At 42.1% G+C, this 23,708-nt stretch overlaps 1 protein-coding gene across 3 annotated transcripts in view; it reads left to right on the top strand.

Moving 5' to 3' along the window:
- Positions 1-23,708, top strand: part of LOC120894057 (potassium voltage-gated channel subfamily KQT member 1) — a 242,049-nt gene that overhangs the window by 34,410 nt on the left and 183,931 nt on the right. For all 3 annotated transcript variants that reach the window (XM_040296406.1, XM_040296407.1, XM_040296408.1), the window contains one exon: positions 17,986-18,100. The gene's annotated coding sequence lies outside the window, so the exon portion shown is untranslated. The remainder of the gene's footprint in view (positions 1-17,985; positions 18,101-23,708) is intronic.

Here is a 23,708-nt window from a genome sequence, read left to right on the forward strand (position 1 = left end):
CCAGTCATTGCTGAGCACCGGTTTGACGGGTTCCGCAGGGTGAAAAAGAGCGGTGAAACTTCGGGAGAAAAGTTGAGAATGGCAATAATTTCTGGCCGACTGACTGCATGCGAGCGGAAGGTTTAATTTGTGCCTCGATACACTTGCCACAGTTCGATCGGCTCGGGTGCGTCGTGTTGCGAAGTTGATAATTTATCACGAACATGCTCCGGTCTTTGGTGGACTTTAGCAGTGCAAACTTTCGCCCGGCAGAACCATCTCAACCGGAACCGGGCGAAGGTGGTGCCCCGTGGTCCTGTGGCGAAGGGGGGGTTGGTTGCTGTGATTTTGCTCTGGATTTTTGATCGCGACCAGCAGTGGTGTACTGTGCACTGCGAATGGAGAGCGGGTATGACATTTAAGGTTTTATTTATGTTGACCGTTCGTGCCGTTCGGTTAGGTTAAATTGAAGCTACTTTATGACGATGCGAAAGTGTACATGGAAATGCAAAGCAAATGAGGTTAACGTTGAACGTTTCGTTGAAATAATGTGATTCATCGGAACAAGGGACAAAGAGCGGGTGCAGAAGAGATTGCAGATGACTGGAGTGGAAAACTGTGGAAAAGGATGGTATAGTGGGAACAGTAAATATTCATTTTTTGCCTGTTCTTTCTTTTAAGTGAAGGATTGATGAAAGATTTCATGAAACTTTATGTTAATAGATGAGTTTGTTTTTATTTATTTGGATGTGTTAGTTTTGTTGCTAAATAATGTTTGCTTTATAAATTTATAATGATTGTGGTGAATATATTTTTGTTCAATCAGCCAATGTTTTTATATATTGATATATATTTAAAAAATAGATAACATCTTAAGCTTGAAAATCTAAATGATAAAGCAAAAATCTTTGAATTATATCTGAAAAACGCTGCGTTTACAATATTTAAAAAAATGCAAAAATGTTAAAATATTTTCTTTATTCAGGAAGGACGGTTTTGCCATATTGCTTAAATATTGAGATGTTTTTATTGAATAAAAGCTTTGATTCCCTAGAGTACATCAAGCTGTTTTGGAATTTCGTAACTTTTTTTTGCAAAACTCGGTTGTGATGACCTTCTGTAATCAGTTGTTCAGTGCGTTTAGCTTGGGTAAAGCTTGTGTGCTACAAAACCTATCATTATCAATTTATTATTATGTTTTTACACTTAGAGAGCTAAGAGAGATATTCATGTTAGGGAAACCCAATGAAAGGGTGGCTATAAAGTATTCAAGTAATCACCGGAAAAACCTGCATTCTTTTGGGTAATATTTTTGTAGATTCTCATTTGAAAGTTATTATTTCAAAATTTTGGCTGCCAAATCGCATTTGCTTACACATTTGTCTAAATCACTTGATTTTCCTTTTTGTGCATGCTTTTCAACATCGCGACAAAGTACCAGGCGCATCCATCAATAAGAAAAGCTCGCTAGAATTATTTGCTTGTGACATAGAATTCATATAGAATATATATAGAATTATAGAATTTATTGGTCAATCAGATAGTTGTACACGATTTTTAGTTACAGTACCCTTAAAACAAGGCTCCTTAATTACCACAATAAATCAAATTTCCACATGCACTAAAGATGCCATATACGCCATTCAATATGTTTATTCATTTTAACACACAAATAGCAACACATTTGTCAGTTTCCTATTCCTCGCACGCGCCTTCATGCAAGACAAATACACATCGATTACTAGCTATTTAATATTAAAAAAAGGAAGGGCCACATTGCGTCTAATTGTTTTTCGAACTTGTGTCCGGTTAAATATTTATCAGTATCATCTAGACAGCACATAACATACGGTCGACGGTTCCAATGCAAAACCGGTTGGTACAAATAGAGTGATGTGTATACGTGTGTATGCAGGTGTGTGTGTGTATGTATACATAATTTATACAAAGCGCTATGGCACACGGTACAGCTTGATGCATTTTTCGTAGGCGTAGGCGTTGCTTGTACCTGATTGTGACTGGTGCGGTAACACCGGGCAAACGTTATGCAGTGGACATCTGTCGAAGCCAGCCAGCAAGCTCCTTCACCACCCGCTACGGGCAAAAACGGTTTCACTTCAGCCCTGCGCTTTGCATTCCTGTTGAATCGTTAAGCTATACAGCGATTGGATTTGCCAGCAGCAATAAGCCGCTTCGTTGCTTTTGTCTCTCCGAAATGGTGAAATGTTTAGAGCAGAAAACACCTCCACTATCCACATTTTGAAGGGAGTGTTTGAGTGAGTGTGTGTGTGTGTGTGTGTTTCATAAGTTAGAAATAATTTGTTCACTATAGGAGTAGCATTCGCCCACGCAGTGGCGTAGGATGATTGCAAAAAGCTTTTATATGTCACTTAATTTGCAGTGAGATAATTTACATCCATCAATGCGTGGATGGATGGGGATTTTCCAAAACATCAAACCGTCGCAGTACGCAGCTGGCAGTGTGTTTTCTGTGTGTGTGTGCAGGGAAAAAAAACCAAAAACCAAACCCGAAGCAAACTCAGGCTTGATGAAAATTTAATTCCCCAAACACGAGAGCTTTACGAGTCATTACGCAAATGGGACCAAAAAGCACATGGAACTCAAACACGTTGGAAAAGAAGGTAAAAAGAAAAGAATGAAAAAGTAGCCAATGTGTAACAGAGAAGAAGGGAAGAAGGAGCAGTGTCGTTATATTTTCACCATTTTCCGACACTAGCGGCTGTGGTTAGAATCGATTCGATCTTCCCATCAAACCACCCGTGGAAGGAGAAAGCGTGTGCGTGTGTGTGTGTGTGTGCATCAGTGTGTATGCTAATGCCAACGATACGTTGATGTACGATTATTTAAACAAACGCAAACGTGACCGACGTTCCGGTACGGTGAGTGTAATTGCCCACCCGCTCGCGGTGGAAAATGGGTGGTAAATTGGGCGTGAAAATTGTACTGCTCCCATTTTGCTGTGTGCACTTTAAAAGGGGGCTGCTGCTGCTGCTGAGGAGTGTGGAGTGTGTGTGTGTGTGTGGTAAGGACAGCATCCATTTCATCACTTTCAGCGCTTAAAAACAACATGCCAATGCGTACGCGCTACAGCTGCCAAATTATAGCAAAATCGTTTCGCTTCTCTCATACTGTGACAGGCTGCTGTGGCTGCTGGTGTGGGCAGGAAATGCCAACGCTCCTGCTTAGCCGACAGGCCGGAAGCGGGTATGATACGGACGTTGAAAGTCGTTTCATTTCGTACGAACTGGGTAAAGAGCGTGTGCAGTTGCGGCAGTACGGTTGCTGTGCTGTATGTAGTTTTGCTATTTTCCAGCCCATCATACTGCGAGCACCGAATCGATCGGATAATAGCTTTTGTTTTAAATTTCGTCCCAGGTTTACTTTGTCCCAGGTTTATCCCAAATCGGAAAGAAATACATTAAGCGGATGGTGTCTTTGTTATTCCTGTCTATCAAAACACTCGTGCAGGAGTGTAGGAAATGAAGGTCTGCTAAAGGAGTTCGGACAACACCGAACTGCCATGTGGGGGAAAGAGTACTGTACACTTCCGAATCTTATTGCGATTTTATCGAGCGGTTTTGAATTTCCAATCAAAACTGAAATAAAAACTCTCATTTGGTGTGCTACAGACGTACAGTCCACACTTGCGTTACGATGTAGGTCACATACTCGACAGTATGATGCTCCAGTTTGGAGGACACTTCTGGTATCGGGTTTTGCAGTGTACAGTGTGTTCGTTGCTGGATTTAAACCAACCCGCAAGCCATTGCTATTACCGGCTGGAACAACCTTACTAACGACAGAGAATTTAAATATCTCCAAACCATCATTACTAGCATCATCGCAATCAGTGGTCTCATCGTCATCAAACAAATCACAGACATAGAAGTGTACCAGTTTTTTGCATGTTGTCCCGTCCTGCTGTCCCGTCCACAGATTGTTTTGTGCTTCTTTCCCATCACACGCACCACCTACGGCCGGGTCCTAACAACTTCAAAAAAGCTAAACACGTGACGCCATCTGCAAATGAGACTTGCTGCTGTTGCTTTTAGTTGCTACCAAAACTTATCCTTCTGCTTTTTGTTTTCTTTTCTGCAACCGACGGTTCGGTGAGTGGGCACACTTTCACTGTGTTTCTTCTTTATTGCACAAATTAGACGCTGAATTTAGTCACCGCCGCCCCGCGACGCAAGGGGAGCCGAGTAGGGCAGACAAAGACAAACACACGGTCCAGGCTTTATGGTTGATTTGAAATGTAAATAATTTTTCTCCCGTCACCCGTTGCTGTTGCTTGGGGTTTTCCTTCTTTTGCGCATGGAAATGTGTTGTAGCAAGAAAAAAGGGGATACGAAAAAACGAAACCCATGGAAAAGAAGCAATTTCAGTGCTATGTTTTGCCTGAAGGCATGAGGATTTTGTTTGACTCAACTTTTGTGTTTTGTTTAACGAATGTAAATCATTTGATTTGGTTTCGAGTGTAAGCTTGAGGATATATTGTGTAATGCGAGTTTTACGGCTCTGAAACCGATAAATGTCTATTATGAATTTGGGATTGGCGACATAATTCTGTAAAAGAACGATGTATCATATATCTGACCCATTCGTATGATGTTCTACTTTGCAATATTGTTATATTATAGTATTATTTATAAGCTATATTTGTGTAGAACCGGTTCTTATCATCATTTTTACTTTTCGGGACAAAATTAGCATGGAGTTTATGGTTAGAAATCGACCTATACTTATAAACTTATCGGTTGATCCAAACGCTTCAACTTAACGAAAAATTTTCGTGTTTCGTTAAGCACGATCAAGTTTCAGGGATGAGTATGAACTGACTATGATTCATAGAATCTATCATATATGATTTACGATCGAATGAAAAAGGAACTTTATAAAACAATCAATAATCTGGTTTTAGCTACTGATAAGCGATAATGATTTTAAAGCTATCTTTTCTTTTTAAACCACATAAAAAAGATCTCCGATTTGCGATAGCAAAAAGGAAGGCAAACTCCGTTTATGTTAATAGTTTACATACCAATGCGTAATTATTCTGCTGCAACCGAGCCGCTTACATCGTTTTCCCTTTACCCTTTACCAGCTCACACTGGATTGCACGTGTGGCCGGTCGATGGTTTTGCTGCCGGTGGTCTTCCTGAGCCATACCTAAGCTACACACTTTCCCATCACGAGCAAGACGATAATCGTGTCCTGGTACCTGGCTGGATCTCGTTTGTAGATGTAGGTGTCTCTTCGTCCTTTCGGTTGAATGGCCGTATGCCGTCTATCTGGAATATGCAACACTTAATCATTCCGGTCTGACTGGCGGCCTGGCGGCTACTTCCTCGCCGTGATTTAGCTACGTTGTTTACGGTGTTGCCTTTTTGCCACCGCCATGTACTGGTGCAGTGTTCTGCAGGACCAAGGAAAATGGCCGGAACGGGAAGAACTCTCGAGAGCGAACTATGTTTAGAGTAGAGTGTATAAAACATGCGCCGCATATTGGCCGTGGCTCGGAGGGTCGTGCTCATCGTTATCGAGCGCCGTTCGAAAGCGAAATATACAGTGAGGGGGTTGTCGCGTTGAGCGAGGACTTCTAATCCACCGGTTTTGGGGTCGAGTGGTGAAGCAGTGGCGAACAATTAATCATTATTCAGGCTCTGCCGCTCTTCGTACATCGTGCCAATGATGATTGGTTTTAGCGATAGCGAAGCATGATGACACACTTAAGGCGCTGCTGAGCCACTGGCAAATAAGTCCTTGTTTTGAATTGAGGTTGGCATCTTGTGGCACCGTCGGTTGATATGCATTAAGATGGTGGTGTGCTGTGCCTGCACTCAAGCCCGTACACGTTATTAGTCTGACTGTGGAGGAACTGAGGCAGCCTGCTTGGTAAATATCGAACGTACTGGGAGATGACAGCTTTATGTGCTAGCAGATGATGTTCAATTAGCTGTGAAATATTGATCTTTAGTCTAGATTCTATACTTTAAATTTAAGATGCTGATATCGGAATAGAGATGCCGGAAGTATATGCATGTAATCTTATTTCGTAATCTATCATGGTACAAGTTCTTAAGTATTGGCTAAAAAGACAAATCATTTTAATCTATACGACGAGGTGTCATCGAAAAATATAACAATTGAGATATGTCATGTTCATATCGATCTTTCGGTGGAAAAGATAGCTTCAAACTGTGAAAAATCCTCATAAACCTTTTTTTAAAACAGCATGAGATTCATAGAAGTGATTGCTATTTTGATCCTTTGTTTTTTTGTTTAGACCTGTCTTTTTGGAAACGAACTGTTACAATTCTTGGAACATATAAGCGACAGATCATACACCATTAGCCACCAAGACGCTTCGTGGCCTTAGTCAGAATATTAATATGTTTTTATTATAGCTCATTTTTATTGTAACTATTATTTATTGTAATTATGTTTAAAAAACAGAGTGATTTACCTTTCTTTGGGGATTTTGCTCTAATCGAATATTTAAATTTTTATTAAAAGTTTGCACCTTTTTCAAAGAAATATTTAATCCAAGCTATTATTTTATGTGCAAAACTTTAACCATATTGCTCTGCTATGAGTTAAACTAAAACTTACAATTACACTTCAATTTATATGCAAAACACCGAATATATTGTATTCATATCACAGGGCGGTGGCGATAGTGCTCCAACAATACATATATTTACATTTAATGAATGGTCTGTCGGACACATTAAGGTAATGATGGTTGGAAAGATAGCCGTTACGGTATAAAAATTATAGCTCTCGTAAACATGGCCTTGGGCTGTACGGGAAAGGAAGCCAAGGAAGTTCCAAGAGCTTGGGCAAAGTAAATCGAGGGAAGTAAAAAAACTTCTCATGCTATAGCTTACAATCTTACTGACTGTTGAGCTGACGTCGTGTTGATGTAAAGAGAAAAACCCGCCAACTTTTACCGAAATGGGCTGGACAGGATGTCAGCAAGACATGGAAAATAGAGCAAGGGAGAGAGCAAATCTGTGTGGTAGAGTGAGAGAAAGGAAAGCGAGTTAAAATAGTAATTCCAACGATTGCCGCCTTTTCCGAAAGGCAAAAAGCTCAGAAGAAAGCAATCCGTCACTGCGCTTCAATGTTCCCGCGGGGCCACATGGAGCCCCAATCCGTTGGGAATGTTCCGAAACCTAGCTCTCTTTCACCGTTGGTCCCTTTGGGAAACGCGCACCGCGCTCATGTGGCACGTTTGCGCGCCACGTTAGCGTCATCGTGTGATGTGTGCGTATTTTTTGTTTGCCTCATTCATTCGCTCCGCATTCACTTTCCGTTTCGGTTCAGTGGGACTGTTTTTTTGTTTGCTTGTTTGGCTGCTCGGTAACGCATCCTACCACACCCGGATGGACAGCAGGAGTAGCAAAAAGAATGCCTTCAACTTCCTTTCGCTTGCTGACGCCTCGCCGCCTGGGGAATGTGGGCGGGAGAATGTGCTTTGTCGAAATTGCTTTCAGTCCACTGTGGTTCACTTTAATGTCACAAATGTAGCCGGGGGAAAAATAGACGTCAAGCTTTCGAGGAAGGGTTTGCCGCGTGCGTGCGTGGGAAATGTTATACCCTGCAATTGCGGAAGCGGAACGAGAAAGGGTGAAAAATTAAATCGGAAGCCGAAGTGATGCAAAGTCATACGTATTTCAATTCGCTTCGGGTGATTTGCTGTTTTCTCTGCTGACGGCCCACTACGGGCGCGGGTTTCCTCGGGATCCCGGGACGTTCGGGCAGATTATTGGATTTATGTGGAGAGTCGACCGAAAAAAGATGTGTTGAAAAATGTTGGGACATTCTTGAACGAGCGGTGGTAAAAAAATGGGGACATTTTTTCTCTGTGTTAGGGGGTTTGGCTGTTTGCTTCGAATTTTTGTCATGATGTTTGATCGTGCCGTAAAGAGCATGAATGAAACGAATTGAAATCGCTCTATTGTGAGTGAACCAGTATTAAATTTAATTTAAATAAAAAAAGCTAATTAACGTTCGATTCTGACAGTCACTGGCTGTTCTTGGGCAATGATTTGAATCCCATCTGCACAGAAATGTCACCGAAAGGTAACAGTAATCTGATTATGAAATATTAATACATCAAAGTGAAGATTGTTCCTGCGCCGAGGTTACCATGCTCGATGCTGCAGGGTGGGTGAACACATTTTTTGTTTCCTCAAATTGCTTTATTCCCTTTTGTTCAGCAAAGCTCATTAGCGACTGATGGTTTCTGATGGCGAAGATCTGCCGTGAGCTGGTTTGTTGTGCGAACGATGATTGCGGTGCGAAGGATAAACCGCTCGAAGCGAAGTATTCTTTTTCATCTCGCTCCTTGATTTGTGTGACTGTACATTTATTCAATTAGCGTGATGAAGGTTATGTCCACGACGGTTACGGTGCGGCACGGTTAGGGTGGCAATTGCCGGTGCGGGATGGCCATGCTCGTTGTCAGTGGTCACTTATGGATAGAAGTAGAAAGCAAACTTAATCGGCTGCTTAATAGAGTGAATTAACATTTCAACACGTCCGGATGGGCTGATAGATCTGTGTTGAGTTAGTAAATGCAGTTTGAACTGTAGAAAGTAAAGCAAAGTGCAGTATAATAGCATTGAAAAGGATTTTTGAGAGAACGAGTCAATTTAATGAACTTATTAATTAATAAGCTAATGTTTACTAGTGGTTCTATTTTATTTTATGTTATGCTTAAATGCATAAATTTAACGAAATTAAATCGACATCGGTGTCTAAACTTCTACAGCCAGTCGGGAGCGTGCCAAAATTCAAGTTTAATTCGTCACAAAATGTTAACTTACATTTTTATAATTTTCCTCGTATTCTTATATTTGCCTAGTTTTTATTCTTCCCCTCTTAAAATGTGTTATGATGTGATATCAACGGTGTAATTAAAAAAAGAATCTCAAAATATCCCTTTAAATGAACATTACCCCTCCAGCTGAGGGAAGATAAAACAAAGAGATAACTTAAAGTAACTCAAACTGTTTTTTAATTTAGCTCCCGTTGCTCAAACTTTCTCTGTTAGTTTATATTTTTACTCCTTCTTTACAGCTGCTTGTTAAAAACATTGTCCCAAATACAACAACACTCATGTTTGCAGCCGTTTTTTGTTCGCTTCGTTTGCTGTCAACGATCCTCTATACCGACGAAAAACAAAAAAAGCGGAATGAAACCCCATTCTAACCATTCACCCACCAGCAGTGGCAAATAGAGAATTTATGCGACCGTTCCAGCGGTTCGCAAAGTGATAATAAATCCCGCCCTTATAAATTCGCTATGAATTGCGCTTTCGGGATTATACTGGACCGAGTGACGCCAGCCAGCCAGCCAGCCAGCCGGTCCGCCGTGGGAAGACAGTGGCCAATGAGCAAACTGTCGTTTCTTTGCTTTCTTTTCCCCTTCAGCCAGCCCCAGGAATGGTGGTGGAGTATGTTGGCAAAATTCCTTGCTTACATTTTACCGCCACGGTCCGTCCCACCACGGTCGGGATGTTTTCTTTGTTTCCGCCTCATCACCAAACGCTACACCCGCTTGACACTGTGGGGCGACGGTTGGTGGGTTGCAAGAGGGGCTGGGCAACTCCAAGAACAGGAGCAACTGCCGGTGCCCCTTTTTTGCGGTTGTTTGCTTGCTCTAGTGTTTGGTGCCACTAGCGAACCGGAACAGTTGTACATCGTCGTAATCCCCGGCCATGGTACAGCGGAAACGTATCGTATCGGCGGAATAAGTTGGGTCTATTGCGGGACGGGAAAGCAAGCAGTACTGTAGCGATCGCCCCATATAACATGGCATTATTGTGAAGGGAAGATCGGGGGGCAGAACATGAGATCGTGAGTAAGTGTAGGCGGTGGGCAAAATTGAGTTCCATAAAAGAAAAGTATCACCACAAATAAATGCGTAACGTTTTTGGCGTCGAGAGAAACCCGTGCATGGAAGGGGAAGGTGAACTAGGCTCTATCGGCTTGGTGGTTTGGCGTTAGCGTTGGCTTGCTGGTGCTGCGAGCACACAGCAGTTAAAGATAAACCGAGTATAATTGAGACGTTAGTTCGGTCTGAAAATGATTGCATATTCAGCAGTGGCTTGAGTCTGCGAAGGGACAAGACAGAAGAAAAAGAAACCCGCCCCAAAACAACGTAAAGGCGACAGCGAAATTGAGTGAAGAAATGAAGACGGAAGTGTCCTTTGTGTTTGTTTAGCTGATGTGGTCGAAGCGATGAGGCCAGCGGATTCACCCCATTGAATACCCTGTTTTGCATACGATGGACCGTGAATAGAACCGTTTCGTTTCAGGATATCTGATTTGATTAGCCGAAGAAGATAGAGCCACTTGGGCGACGTGGACCGTGTGGGTTGGGATTAGCCACAAGACGGTATCAGTCACTGCCAATTAAAGTGACGCTGGTAAAGTGAGGAAAGTTGCTGCGTCTTTCGGTTGCTGGCAACCGAAGAAGAGCGTATAGGAGATTTTTTGGGTGGTGTTATTAAGTCGTTTTGGGTTTGAATATCTTCCTGGATGATTTGTTTTGCTTTCTGCATGCGGTCATTAGGGACTGCGTGTGTGTCTGTTGAACAGATTGTTCTCATTTTTAACGCAACTACAGATATTATGTTTTATCATGAGAGTTGTGATACTTTCTTTTTATCTGTATTAAGCCTATTGATACATGCTCTGAAACAACTGCTTGGAATTTTAATACACGATTCGCTTTGATTGAAGCACAGTGATTATGTTTTAGTTATAGTTGCCTCTTCTTCTTCTTCTTCTTCTTCTTCTTCTTCTTCTTCTTCTTCTTCTTCTTATTATTATATTTGTTCTTCTTCTTCTTTGGTATTAGACAACCGTTGTCGGTAAAGTCCTGTCTGTATACTAGTGGGGTTTGGCTTTCAGTGAATTATTGTTTACCCATAGCATAATATTCAGAAAGCAGCAGTTTTTAAGTCGTACATGTTGATGACTGTACCACGAGACCGGTCAATTTCAGTCGCTAGTCGAGGCAGTTGCCTCTAAAATGTGAATATAAGTCATTAATTTCAGTCGCTACCTTATTGACATTTCCTAGCACAAATTATTGAGGATTATCGAGCAAAATCCCTTAAACTTCCCTTCAACTGCATTAGATTAGAATTGTTTAAAAAGTATGTTATGACGTTGGCAACAGGTGACTCTTTCTTTCGCCCATAGTTACTGAAAATCAAACTGTTACAAATGTTTTTTTAAGCAGACGGTTTTATTATTTTTATGACGCAAAAAAAAATCCGTCACTTTTCGTGGGCTTTTGTTGAAGAATGACCTTTCATCTTTCACTTAGCCTCGATCGGGATCCTTCGGGAATGCAGTGGTAGATGCTGACCACACTAAACCTTTTCTGTGTCGCCCGCTTTTGGGAATTACAGCAATAAACGCGCTGCCAGCGAATCGACCGTTAATAATTATTAACAAAGTCCTTTAACATTGATAGTGATGCTTCTTATCTTGCTGATTTTGTTTTTGGTTTCTCAGGGAAATAATGCAAACCAAAGCAAATGAGCGAGCACCAGTCGAGTAGAGATATTAAATAATAATTTACAACAAATGTCACTCGGGTAAGGCATCCAGTTTTTGGGTGTAGAAGAAACGGGAGCATCATTAAGTAGCAACGACTGTGTATATCTATAATTTGTAAGAAGGTTGATCTGTGGTGCATTCTCTTTAACATAAACCAGTGCTAATTCCTCTATGTATTAAAGTCTGCCTGACGACTTTGACAACTCAGTTTCAAAATTATATTTATCTGTAAATTTGTTGAATGTTTTCTCGATAAAAAACAACCATGACTGTTATCACTTTGTTATGGCTGTGGCATTCAAACCGTCTCATTGAATTATAATGTAAGAACGGTACTGACGTGTAAGATGACAAAAGAAGCACATAAAATAATGTGTTACTAGCGTTAAGCTGTGTTACGTGAGTCTCATAACCCTTTTGCCGGTTCGCTGTGCATCGTTAACCAAACAGCAACCCCCATTTCGGTGCTTTGTTTGATCAGCGATGGTCGCAAGACGGACCAGAAATGCAAAACTCTGTCACAGAGACACGCACACACTCACATACACATCTTTGGGTGCGTTTTCTAACATGAAAAGAATGAGAAAGCACCCATTTCATCTTATCTCACCGCCAACGGCACTGCGGTCGTATCGCGAATGATCAGCGTGTATTCATTCTTTTTGCACACAATTCTTGCTATCTTTCTTGTTTCTTGTTATGCCAAAGGGCATGTTACATGAACAATTGTAGACAAAAAAACACACACACACATACACACACACAAACATACACATACTCATAAACAAGTAACATGTAAGGCAAGAACGGAGAACAAAAAGCGTAACAAAAACGAACTCTACTCAACTTCACGAATGGATACACCGACCGACCGACCGCGGTCATCATGTCGCGTCCTTCCGATCCCATTCCGACCCCATTGCCATTGTTTACGGAGCTGCACGTGGAAACGGATTACACATGCTCGCACCGGATGAATCCTGCCCTGCGGGGACAAGCGCAGAAAGTGTCCTCCCGAAACACGGTCGATTTTTTTGGTTTTTGGTTGTTACCACGCTTGGCGATGAAGTTTTGAAGGAACGGCGAAGCTAGTAGAACCCCCAGCTGCACTGCAAACGTCAGCAGGTTTTGTGGTGCAGTTGGTCGGAAATTGTGTATGTGTTTGTGTGTGGGTTGAATTGGGTGGAATAAAGGGTTGTAACGACGTTTATGTGAATATTTTCAGCAAGTTTAGCACGGGATGGGTCGTGGAACGCGCACACTGGTCGAGGCGGTCGGTACCAATAGCAATCATTTTCACAAAAGCCGGTACAATGGGGTCGAGAGGCTAGGACGAGCGCACCCCAGCCATGCGTTCCGAGCACACCAAATGATGCTTACGGATTACGCTTCCTGAATGCATTTCCTGTGCGGTCGTCGGTTCGTTACGCGTTACGAGTGAGCATGTGGCGGTCGTGGGAAGGGGATATGCAATGTTTAGATACTTGGCGGTCAACCCGAAATACGGAAGTAATCTGTGGAACGTTTCCGCTCGTCGCTTGTGTTTTGGGGCACGGAATGCACGGTACGGTACGAATGGTCAGTGAATGGGAGGGGTTGACCTTTTTTCGGGACAGTTTCGGGCTGATGGTTCGACATTTTTGGGCAGCTGGGTGTGTTTATGTGAGAAGGGAAAACTTTCTTACGCGCGCTGTGCCGGATGTTGTTCGGGACCGATTGGGGCCAACTCAATTAAAGTGACTGATTCACAACGCTACGAGGTTGTGCAGCAGCGAGATGGAGTTGGTGTGCTTGGGTTGTAGTGACAGCCACTACAGGGAGTTGGTGGAGCTGTTGTTTTCATTTTGGCATTGGTTTTATTGCTTGCATGGGGATGGATTGTGCATTCAATTTTGTTTTGTGTAAACACAGCTTAGTGCAATATGGTTTCAAAACTGCATTGCTCATGCTACTGCAAATTCCAAATTCAAATGAATATTGAAGTTTATGTTATTTTAGACTGTAGAATAAAAAAAACGTTGTACGATTCCTATCCGGATAGTTTATCCAAAGTAAGGTATGAAAAAACGATTATAGGGTACAATTAGCGTAGCTTAGTCTTGTAAGCTGGGATAATTCACATCTTGTTGTTGTTTGATCATACATTGATTCTGGTATCGTGGAGTGAATGGAGTTAGATAGAGTAAATATCAATCAATTTGCATTAAATTATACTTATAATTTCTTCTTTTTTTTGTTCATAACTTTTGTCTATCTAATGAGTTACTTTATGCATCCTTTCCCTATTCCATTTTGGACCATTATTTTTATACCCATAATGTTCTTTTCATTCATCGCAAAGATGTATGATAGTATAGGAGCCTCACAACGAAGAACGTACTACTGGGTGGTTCGCAGATTCATTCTAGACAACTTAAGCTTTAGATGAGTTGCAAATTAGATCGGTTTCACAAGCTAGTTCATTTTCAATACAAGACTATGAAAAATACTAAGAACTATTTGTTGGAATAAGAAGAATTGTTTTCGAAAATCAATTTGAATTGTTATGCGTAAAACATTAGGAAACTAAGATTACTGGTCAACATCATGAACTACTCGAACTGCATGAATTATTAAAACTGCATGAATTTTTGGATAAAAAAGGACAAGCGAATATACAGTTGCAAACCGACCAGCGATAAAGGTGTACACGTTCTTATTAAAATTTCCTACAAATATTACCACCAGTCTCGTAGTTCGTAGTACAAATATCACCAGTTTGATTCGTCTACTCGTACGACTTAACAACATGCCCGTCATGGGTTCAATCCCCAAATAGACCGCGTCGCCATACGTAGGACTGACTATCCTGCTATGGGGGGGGGGGGAATCAATTAGTCACTGAAAGCCAAGTCCACAAGTGGGTACAGGCAGGCCTTGACCGACATCGGTTGTTGAGCCAAAGAAGAAGAAGAAGAAGAAGAAGAAGAAGAAGAAGAAGAATCACCACCAGTCCCTTTATATGAATATATTTCACATTATTATAACTTCAGCTGCATTAAACAAATATACGAAGAACCGATCACCTGTTAACAAACGGTTTACCTATAGAACGCACTAATGCTATGAAGGATCTCGGAGTCATACTTGTTTCAAAGCTGTCATTTGACCAGCAAACGGAGGAGGTGATTACCCGAGGTAATCAATTGCTTGGCATGTTGTTTCGAATAACAAGAGATTTCAAAGACCCAGTCTGCATCAAAGCGTTATACTGCGGTATTATCCGCCCGTTACTCGAATACGCCTGTGTTGTCTGGAAGCCCTCAACCCAAAGACTTTCTGAAAGAATGGAATCGATACAGCGTTGCTTATCCCCATACGCAACACGCTTGTTGCTTTGGCAACCTGGCAGACAGTTACCACCTTATGAAACGCGACTTCAGCTTCTCGGACTGCAACCGCTCCACATCAGGCCCCGTACCGCGCAACAACTGTTTGTGGCTGGTTTACTGCAAAGTAACATCGACTGTTCATCCCTGCTCCAGCAGTTAAACTTTTACGCGCCTGCTGTTCAGCTTCGTTCTCGTCCGCTACTTGCCCTGAACCGTAGTCGAACTAGATATGGATCTAGAGACCCCGTCAACTCCATGATTAGGGTGTTCAATGAAGTTCGTCATTTGTTTGATTTTGGAACCTCAGTGCAATCCTTTAAACATTGCCTGAGAAACGAATTATTAAGATGATCTTTCTACTTATCTTAAACTAATATTAGACTTAAGAACATTCACACGGATCCATTGTTATCCATTGAACGAGTAATAAACAATTGAAACATGTGATTCCATAACAGAATGCTGTAAAAGCTGACAATTTATGATAGTTGTATTACCTTTCTATGCAATAGCAGGCAATTTTCAGCACTACGTGTGCGTTTAATGCATTCAACTATTTGTTGATCTCAAACACTAGCACAAGTACGTAAAAAGGATGAGATGCAACTTATCAACAGACTGTTCCTTCGTATTACCAACCTCTTGTTAGTCTGTCCGAACGTCAGCATGTTTCGACACATCTCTCGAACGTCACCCTAGGGCCACAACAAAACATCCCAAAAATGATAGCGATAACAATGTTCCCTATGCATTCTCGCCCACAGTCCAATTTGATTTGTACACGATTTTCTCCATTTTTCTTGCTCAATCGAAGAACCCCGAAACGTGACTCGAATGCAACCGGAAGCTGTGTACTGCTTGATTCCAAACCCCCGCCGGATTGTTTGCTATCGCCTTCACCCCAAAACTGGCTGCGAATTCTTTAGAACCGGCAACACCGTGATCGTGATGAATCAACAAGCTGAAGCGGGGTGCTAATGCATAATAGATGGTCAGTTTGTAAATAATTGGATATACTTCGGTGGAAGCGGTCCTGACCGGTTCCAGATTACACGGGGAGGGTGATTCACGGCTGATCATTACGCTACATTGCGGCACGTTTTCTACTGATGAATGGCAACCGGGCACGTGATTGATAAACGTGACCCTCTTGCGTCGGTGCCACGCAGCAAATGGCCAGTGTTTGCCGATGGACAAAAAGACATAAATATAAAAAATAAACAGGAAGCAGTAGGCGTTTACAAGCGCAAGCGGTTTATTACAGCTTGTCGCTTTCCTCCCTTTCCCGGGGAATTTGGAGCGATGCGGGTTTGTTTCGCAATTTGAATACGATTTGTTTCGGTCCTACGGCTACGGTCGGCAGGTGGCATGTGCCATTTGGAAAGGTTAATAATAATCCGATCGCATCCGGGCCTGGTCGCAGCCAACGCAAATGGTAGTGAAAATTATCTGTTTTAAGCTGCTGCTGCTTCTGCTACTGAGCAGGCTGGTGGGTGGTGGTTAGTTTGCTTGTGCGTCATAATGGGTATGCAAATGGAGGACATAAAATCGAACACAAACAATAAATGTTCCGCTCAATTGTTTGTCCAGGAAGCGGAGGCACTGAATGATCTGCTTAAGTTGAATAGCAGTAACCCAACATGCTCAGGGGTTTTTAGTGCTTTCTTTCTTCGCTGCCAATGCTTAAGGAGGGGAGTGATAGAGTCAATATTTTAACTCACTATTGATGTAAAGTTCAAGGAGCAGCTATTCACTTTTGAACTTGAAGTGAACCATCGATTTCAATCTTAGTAAAGAAAATTGCTATTAATTGATTGAATTTTATGTATATTTTTTTGTGATTTCTTTATATTGTTTGAAAACCATGCTCCTAGTTCAGTAAAATATTACACAAAGCTATACAAACACGTTTATCACCATCACTAGATCTGCATACAAAAGTTCCTGAGCGCCACTAATCCTTATACTCTTGCCCCAAGCTCCACAATTGCCATCTCGAAAAGACTGAAGCAAAACTGACGGAATGATGCACAAACTAAATTACTACCGTCAATATTGTCACAGAAGGAGACCAAAAATGGAAACCCATTATAAGCGCACGGTGAGCCCGGCACGTTGAGCCGCCGTCGATCGCCGGTTTATTATTGACATTACATGTAAGAGCACTCATATTACTAGCTACCGAAGGAAATCAACAAAAGGATTAGTGCCGCTTGAACCGGGCCTCACCGGGGTTCAGAGACCGGCGCAACGAGAGGAGAAGCAGGAAAGCAAGTCGACCAAAATGCACGATGTGTCCTGCTGAGGGCTGCAGCTTCACTTAGACTTCATGTTTTCCGTTACGTCGCGCTTTTTCTCCGGTTCCCATGTCCGTATGCCCTCCTCTGTGTCTCTGTGATGGGAATAACCAAACAACCGAAAAGTGAAGTACGTTTGCACGACAGCTTTCTTTTGCCTGGTACGCGCGTTGGTGAAGGTTTTTTGCTGGTCGGTTGTCGATAGTATTTCTGGTCTTCATATTTCCTCCTCGTCAGGTTAAAGGAGCGCATCGAGCTGGCAAACATGGTAGAGCAAGGAAGTTGTGACGGATACGAAGGTACAAAAGGGATATAAATTGAAAAGCAAAATAAAGTCGATAAGGGTGTATTGATCTTGGTATTGTTTTTTTTTTATAGATGTGGTATTAACAGTTGACTTTAAACATGTCCGAAGAGACGAGAAACTATTTGAACGATTTGGAAATTTGACTGGATGCTGCTCCAATCTTGTCATGACTTCAGGTTTTAAGAATTTTCTTTAGAATATTTGAAGATGACTAACTAATCAACTTGATACATACACTATTTAATTATTCTATTATTATTATTCCAAATTATTCTATTCCTTATATTTCCTATACTATTTTACACATGTATTGTTCTCATCCGTTTTTCAATTCATCCTACTCTGTTAAATATGATTTGTGAACAAAAACACTTCAACACGCTCCATCAAACAAAATGATGATTTTATTCTTATAATTTTATTTCCAGCTTCTACGACAACTTCCTGAACAACGTGCCCTCGAAGCTCCTTGGCATAATTACTGCAACTTCATTACATACGGCCGAGCGTACCTCGGTGCCATTGCAATGCGAGCGGGCGGCAGTAAGTAATCATAAAATATCATTAACACAGAAGCCTCCCTCTGTTTTGTATGATCAATCATATTAGTGCAAACGAGCAAATGAGATTTGTGTGATAAATAGTGCCTCGTGCTGAAATCATTAATGCGCCCCCGTTCCCGGTAACGACAGCTCTCGAAAGGCTTAGGTCTTGGGCGTATAGTCGTTGTTCTTTGCTGTGTACATTCTGCTCACGTCTCACGGCCCAGTGTGGCGTGGTGCTTTGAGCGCAAGAATCACACCCTTTGAAGGTTTGTGGAAACAAAAACCCTTCCCCTTAGGGAGGTGTCGACACCGGGTGTTGTTCATCAAGAGATGAAAAAAGCGATGTTTTTCGCTATCGCTGCGGAACTTATCGGGGGAGATGGGGAGAGCTCTCCAAGAATCTTGCAGCCGTTGCAGGTGAATGGAGGACATCATTTAGCGGGATTTATTTATGTGTGGCCTACATTTTCTGCGCGTACACACAAAACAACTTCCGTGATGAATTGATTCCATCGGGAAATGGGTATAATCATTTGAATGAAAGGTTTAAGCTCCATATCGGAGAGCTTTTGCGTTTCCAGGTTATTTTCAGGAAACATTAAAGTACTGTTTTAGAGTGCCGAATTCGAAACCAAAGCTATTTATCTGATGAGCTTTGTTTCATATACGTGCCAAAGGACATACAAATGCTTTTTTTAAAAGAATTGCCATTGTAACTTTTCTTCGAAACCCTCTCCATCCGACGCCAGCTCAACTCAATTCCAGGAAAGTAAGCCTCGTGTACGATGATGATAGGGTCATGAGTATAATGTCGAAACAAAACAAAAAAATACGCAAAGAAGATACGGGACTGGTGTGCTTTCAAAAGATGCGAAAAGAATCCTTTACGTCAATGTTGCTCAATGTTGGAAGGGCTGCACACGCGTTGTGTTCTTGATGTTCTATTAGGGCCGCCGAACCAACTGATCTTTGAGCCGGGTTGTTGATGTCTATTCTGAGAATACGAAAGAATCTGTGTTTTGTTTTTGTTGTTTGTTTGGGTACAAAAATCGATTTCACCCAGAGCATTTGCTGAGAAATGGCAGTGAAAGCAATACAACAAATGATGCTTAAATTAATGTCACCATAAAAGCTATGGTAAGGGAGCTTTAAAACCGTGCGGTACCGCATTGAATTCTTAAAGAGAAGTTGCAACATGGAGTTGGAATATTTCCATTACATTTCGGAGAAAGTCTCAATTTAAAAGTAAGAACTCAAACCAAACAAAGCATCTGAGTTATTGTGGAAAACAAACACGATCTGCTGCGCTGTGCACGGTTACACCACAACCGAACTTTGTAATTAAAATAGCGAATTTCGTCAACCACCGTTCGAACAATTTGTCTCCCCAGGCTTACCGATAGAGGAGTTTTAGGGGAAGAGACCACAGGTTCCGATGGTTCCAATATTTGCCCGAAAGCCTAGCCGGTGTGACACAGTGGGGGCTGGTTGTGGTTTTGGGTCGGTGTTCCCGTGCTAATCGAGCAGCCGAAATTCATCACCGAGGCCGAGCGCCCTATCGCTCACCTCCATCGCTCACTCTGGTTGCGGTTGTGGATTCGGTATCGATTTTTGTTACGACAGCTCTCACGGTGATCGGTTCGCCGGTTTCGTGCGGGCTTATGTGTCGAGGATGTGTTCGCTGGTTTATTAAATTTTAAGCATAATATCAAATTGCAGTCTCGAATCGACACCCGGTTGGCAGGTGTCCGGGGTTTGCAGGTGATTTAGAGCATCGATGTTGGTGGAATAATTTCATTTACAGGTTGTGCGGCGTTTACTGCAACGTATCGAGTACATTTAGTAAGGCTCAAATGTTGAATGTTAGTATTAGTCATGAAAACACACATCCGACGGTGAATTAAATGCACACCGGGCTACCATTCCATCAATACCGTCGTTTCATTACTACTGGTGCCCGAAACAATAACACATTTTAGTGCAAAATGCCTACCAGAATTCGAGCCGCTTGGAGCACCACCATAAACACTACCCGCCGACTGCGCTAAACCGGCAGCAGGGGTCTCATGTGTCTTGGCAAAGCGTAAACATACACCTGGCCCGAGGTTCATTTATCTCGTGATGCCGGCATCCGCGCGTGGCACATGGACTATTTGCTGAGCGGTGTGCGAATAGTGAAACTGTGAGGTATGATATTATTTATGTAGAAGCCGTTGGGTAAGACAATCGAGCACTTTGGGGCATGATGTACGGGTTTGTTTTCCTCCACAAGAGTCGCAGAAAAACATCACGCGAAAAGGGTTGAAATGATTTACATTCAGCATGAAATATGTAACGTCTTTTAAGATAATCGTTTGCTATTGTGGAAGTTTGTATTACTTGTAAAATAGTTAAATTTGGGATATAGTTATGGTAATATATTTCAGATGTAGGGTAAAGAAATTTGACATGTTTTGATTTAGATATTACTTATACTTAATCATCTAATAAGAAACAATTTTGATTCTTTAAATGAAAGGTGTTAATGTTTGCAAAACTAGTTTGAATGTTCGCATGCTTTCATAATGGAAACACCATATAGCAATATCGATATTTGATGAATCGATAGTCTACTAAAAGATTATCTCCAAAGGATTAGCCATTTTAGTGTTTTGTGACGTCGTAAGGTAACGCCTTTGCTGTCTAGGTTCGTTTTTATCACACGTCCCATACTAATTATGTATCTAGACTCAATCAGACAAACTCCTTCGAGATTGTTGGTAATGATTAAAGCTCAGGATTGAGATGATAGGATCACGACCTTCCAACCACTTGACCTCAACCAATCGCCGGCCAGTTGGGCCTTGTTTGGTAGACCGTTACACGTCCAGTACCTGCCTAGTAGAGGCTTTTTCGTCTGCCCAATATCAACTGCCGGCAGCAGGATGAGCACGTCTCATATTACTGCAGCGGTTTTTTATTGCCCTCGGGTTCCCGGGATGGTTAATTTTCTCACCAAACTCTCCGCCCTCTCCCCGCTGGAAAAAGGTATTCAAGTTACAAAGGAGCTAATAATGAATGCTGAAATAATTTAGGGTGGCATAATTAAATAGACAGCATTTTAATTATAAATTCCTTTTATTAGTGCATAAGATCGGCACCACCGAAAGCTCCCCCGATGGTAGTGTGGGAAGCGGCAGGGGCCGGGCTGGGCATGTGAAAGTTTGTCGTTAGTCTGTACACAGCGCCATACACACGCTGTGTGGCAAGCGTTAGTATCGATCTGCGGCAAACGGGGTCTGCCTGCCGAAAACTGCGTGCGTGGCGAGGATAAGCTGTACATAATGTAAATCCACTGAAAACCTTCCGTGATACGGTTTATGGCGTGACGGCGATTGCTGGCACTTTGGTCAGCGCAACGTGTGCGGCTGGTGTTGCGGTTTCGATTCCCGAGGCCGAAATGCCCGCTGGTACGGCTTATCGGAGTTCGTCGCCGGTTGTTGTTCTTAATTTTCTGCTCCCAAAACATAGGCTGTCCGTTTCGGATTGAGATGGGGAGTTTGGTCCTGCGGTTCGATAATCACTTTTCAGTGCCTCCGACCGATCCGAGGATTGAATCGTTCTCGTAGCGTTGCCGTTACTTCCACGATCATGGTCAAAGGTATGCGGCTTCTCTGCTCTGGAGAAGTTGGGTTGATTGGGGATGGGGGAAAAGAATGGGCCGCAGAAAGTTTCACTCGCTTTGAACGTTGAACGCGCGTTGCCATGACGCGGAAGTGTTAAGAAATTGATTTTTAATGAGAAAACGGCTCTGGGATGTACCAGATGATGATTTCCAGCTTTGCTAACTGGAGTTTTCTTTGTTGTGGTTAAGGTATTAGGAATGCGACTTGGGCTGAAGAAGGGGTCGAAAAGCGTGGCGTGGACTATAGGACAATTTCCGGCTTTTTGGGGCGGCTTGTGAGATAAATGACAGGATGGAAAGATTTGGTAGCTTACAAATTGTTAGAACAACGTTATAATCGGTTTTGATTCTTATTCCTCCAATTTTTAGAGTTCTTGATGTTTTATAAGATTATGGTGAACAAATGCTGTATAGAATAATATATGATGTCATCTTAAACTAGAAATTACACATTTGAATATTCAAGATCATAAATTTTGCAAAAAAAAAATTGTTTACCACGATTTCAAAACTTCTACAAGCTGTTGAAGTTTCAATGGTTTGTGGTCTTAAATTCTATAATTTTAACATCTTCTCGACTGTTTAAAGATATTTTTCCGTCAAACTGTTTCTTCAAAAATTGATCCGATTATGATGGTTTCACATTTCCATATCATTCAGATCACGTTTAAAGTCCAATCAGTCGAACCGTTTTTACAACACTTTTTCCATCGAGTTGTTGTGACCCACCGGTTACATAATTTGATTAGTCGCTGCTTCCTTGCTTCAATGTGACCATCTGCTTTTGTGACGCTCATCTTGCACAGCTCGCTTTGCCCGGTCTGTATGTATGTATCATTGCCTTACAAACTGATTGCTGAGGTGGAAAATCTTCTTACGCAAAGGTACGAACAAAAGAGCGCCATCCGCATACACCTGTATCTGTACGAAGTTAACGTATGCATGATGAATTTCCCACATCTATCTCCCTACCCGTTGGGGTAGGTGGCGATTTAAATCTGCAAAGAGTAGCAAAGAAAAAAAGGGGGAAACCAGCAGAACCACAGTGTGTATCCTGGTGGCAAACAAAAACCTCACCGGAACAATCCAGCACACAGTAGTGCAGTCCGGTGGAACACTATCGTTTTTTTCCGGCTGGCTTACGCTTGGTTCAGTTTGCGCACGATGGCACTACGTAATAGCTGCTGGGAAGTGAAAGCCCTGCGCGTGTTTCCGATACGAGATGCGTTGTTCGGATCATGTTCGTTGACACTGGCAGGCAGAGCTGTCAGGAGCAGCATGTAAGTGTATGACCCGCAGTGGTTTTGCATGGTGGATTTGGTGATGGTGCTGGTGACGGTGGAACCAATATCGCTGTATATCCGGTTGCATTCGTTATCGGGTTGCCAATTTGCTCGTGCTCGAGAAATGGAGATAAATGTGTGACCGTATCGAGTCTGTGTTGTACCCGTCCGTACTTGTTAAGGATTTGATTTCATGCTCTGCAACATCGCGGAATGGTTGAGCATCCATTGTTCCTTTGTAGCATATACTTTTAACGTTAAAGATTGTCTTTTTACGCTTGAATATGAATCAGTTCAAATGGAAGTAATGGGAACTGAAATTGGTTGTGAACGTTTGCCATAACTGGGAAATCTTGTTATGTTAGAAAATGTATTTTTATGTACCATTCCAACCCTCAGCGCATACCCGTTAAAGGAAATCTGTAAAGACAAAAAATATATTTGACAAAGGAAGCGATTTCTATCCATCAACTACTGTGTGTTATTTAACGACTTGCTAGTGTTCAATGTCTGTTTGTAATACAGTAGGTGACCGCTAACTGGATGTGTTTTAACTGGAGTGCTTTTTAACTGGAGGTTCGCTAACTGGAGTGATTCTCAGTTAACGAACACTTAAACGTCAAAACATGAAACATCCGGAATCTCATGAAGAGAAATTT

The sequence above is a fragment of the Anopheles arabiensis genome, chromosome 2 (assembly GCF_016920715.1).
Source record: "Anopheles arabiensis isolate DONGOLA chromosome 2, AaraD3, whole genome shotgun sequence".
In the NCBI taxonomy this organism is placed as follows: Eukaryota; Metazoa; Arthropoda; class Insecta; order Diptera; family Culicidae; genus Anopheles; species Anopheles arabiensis.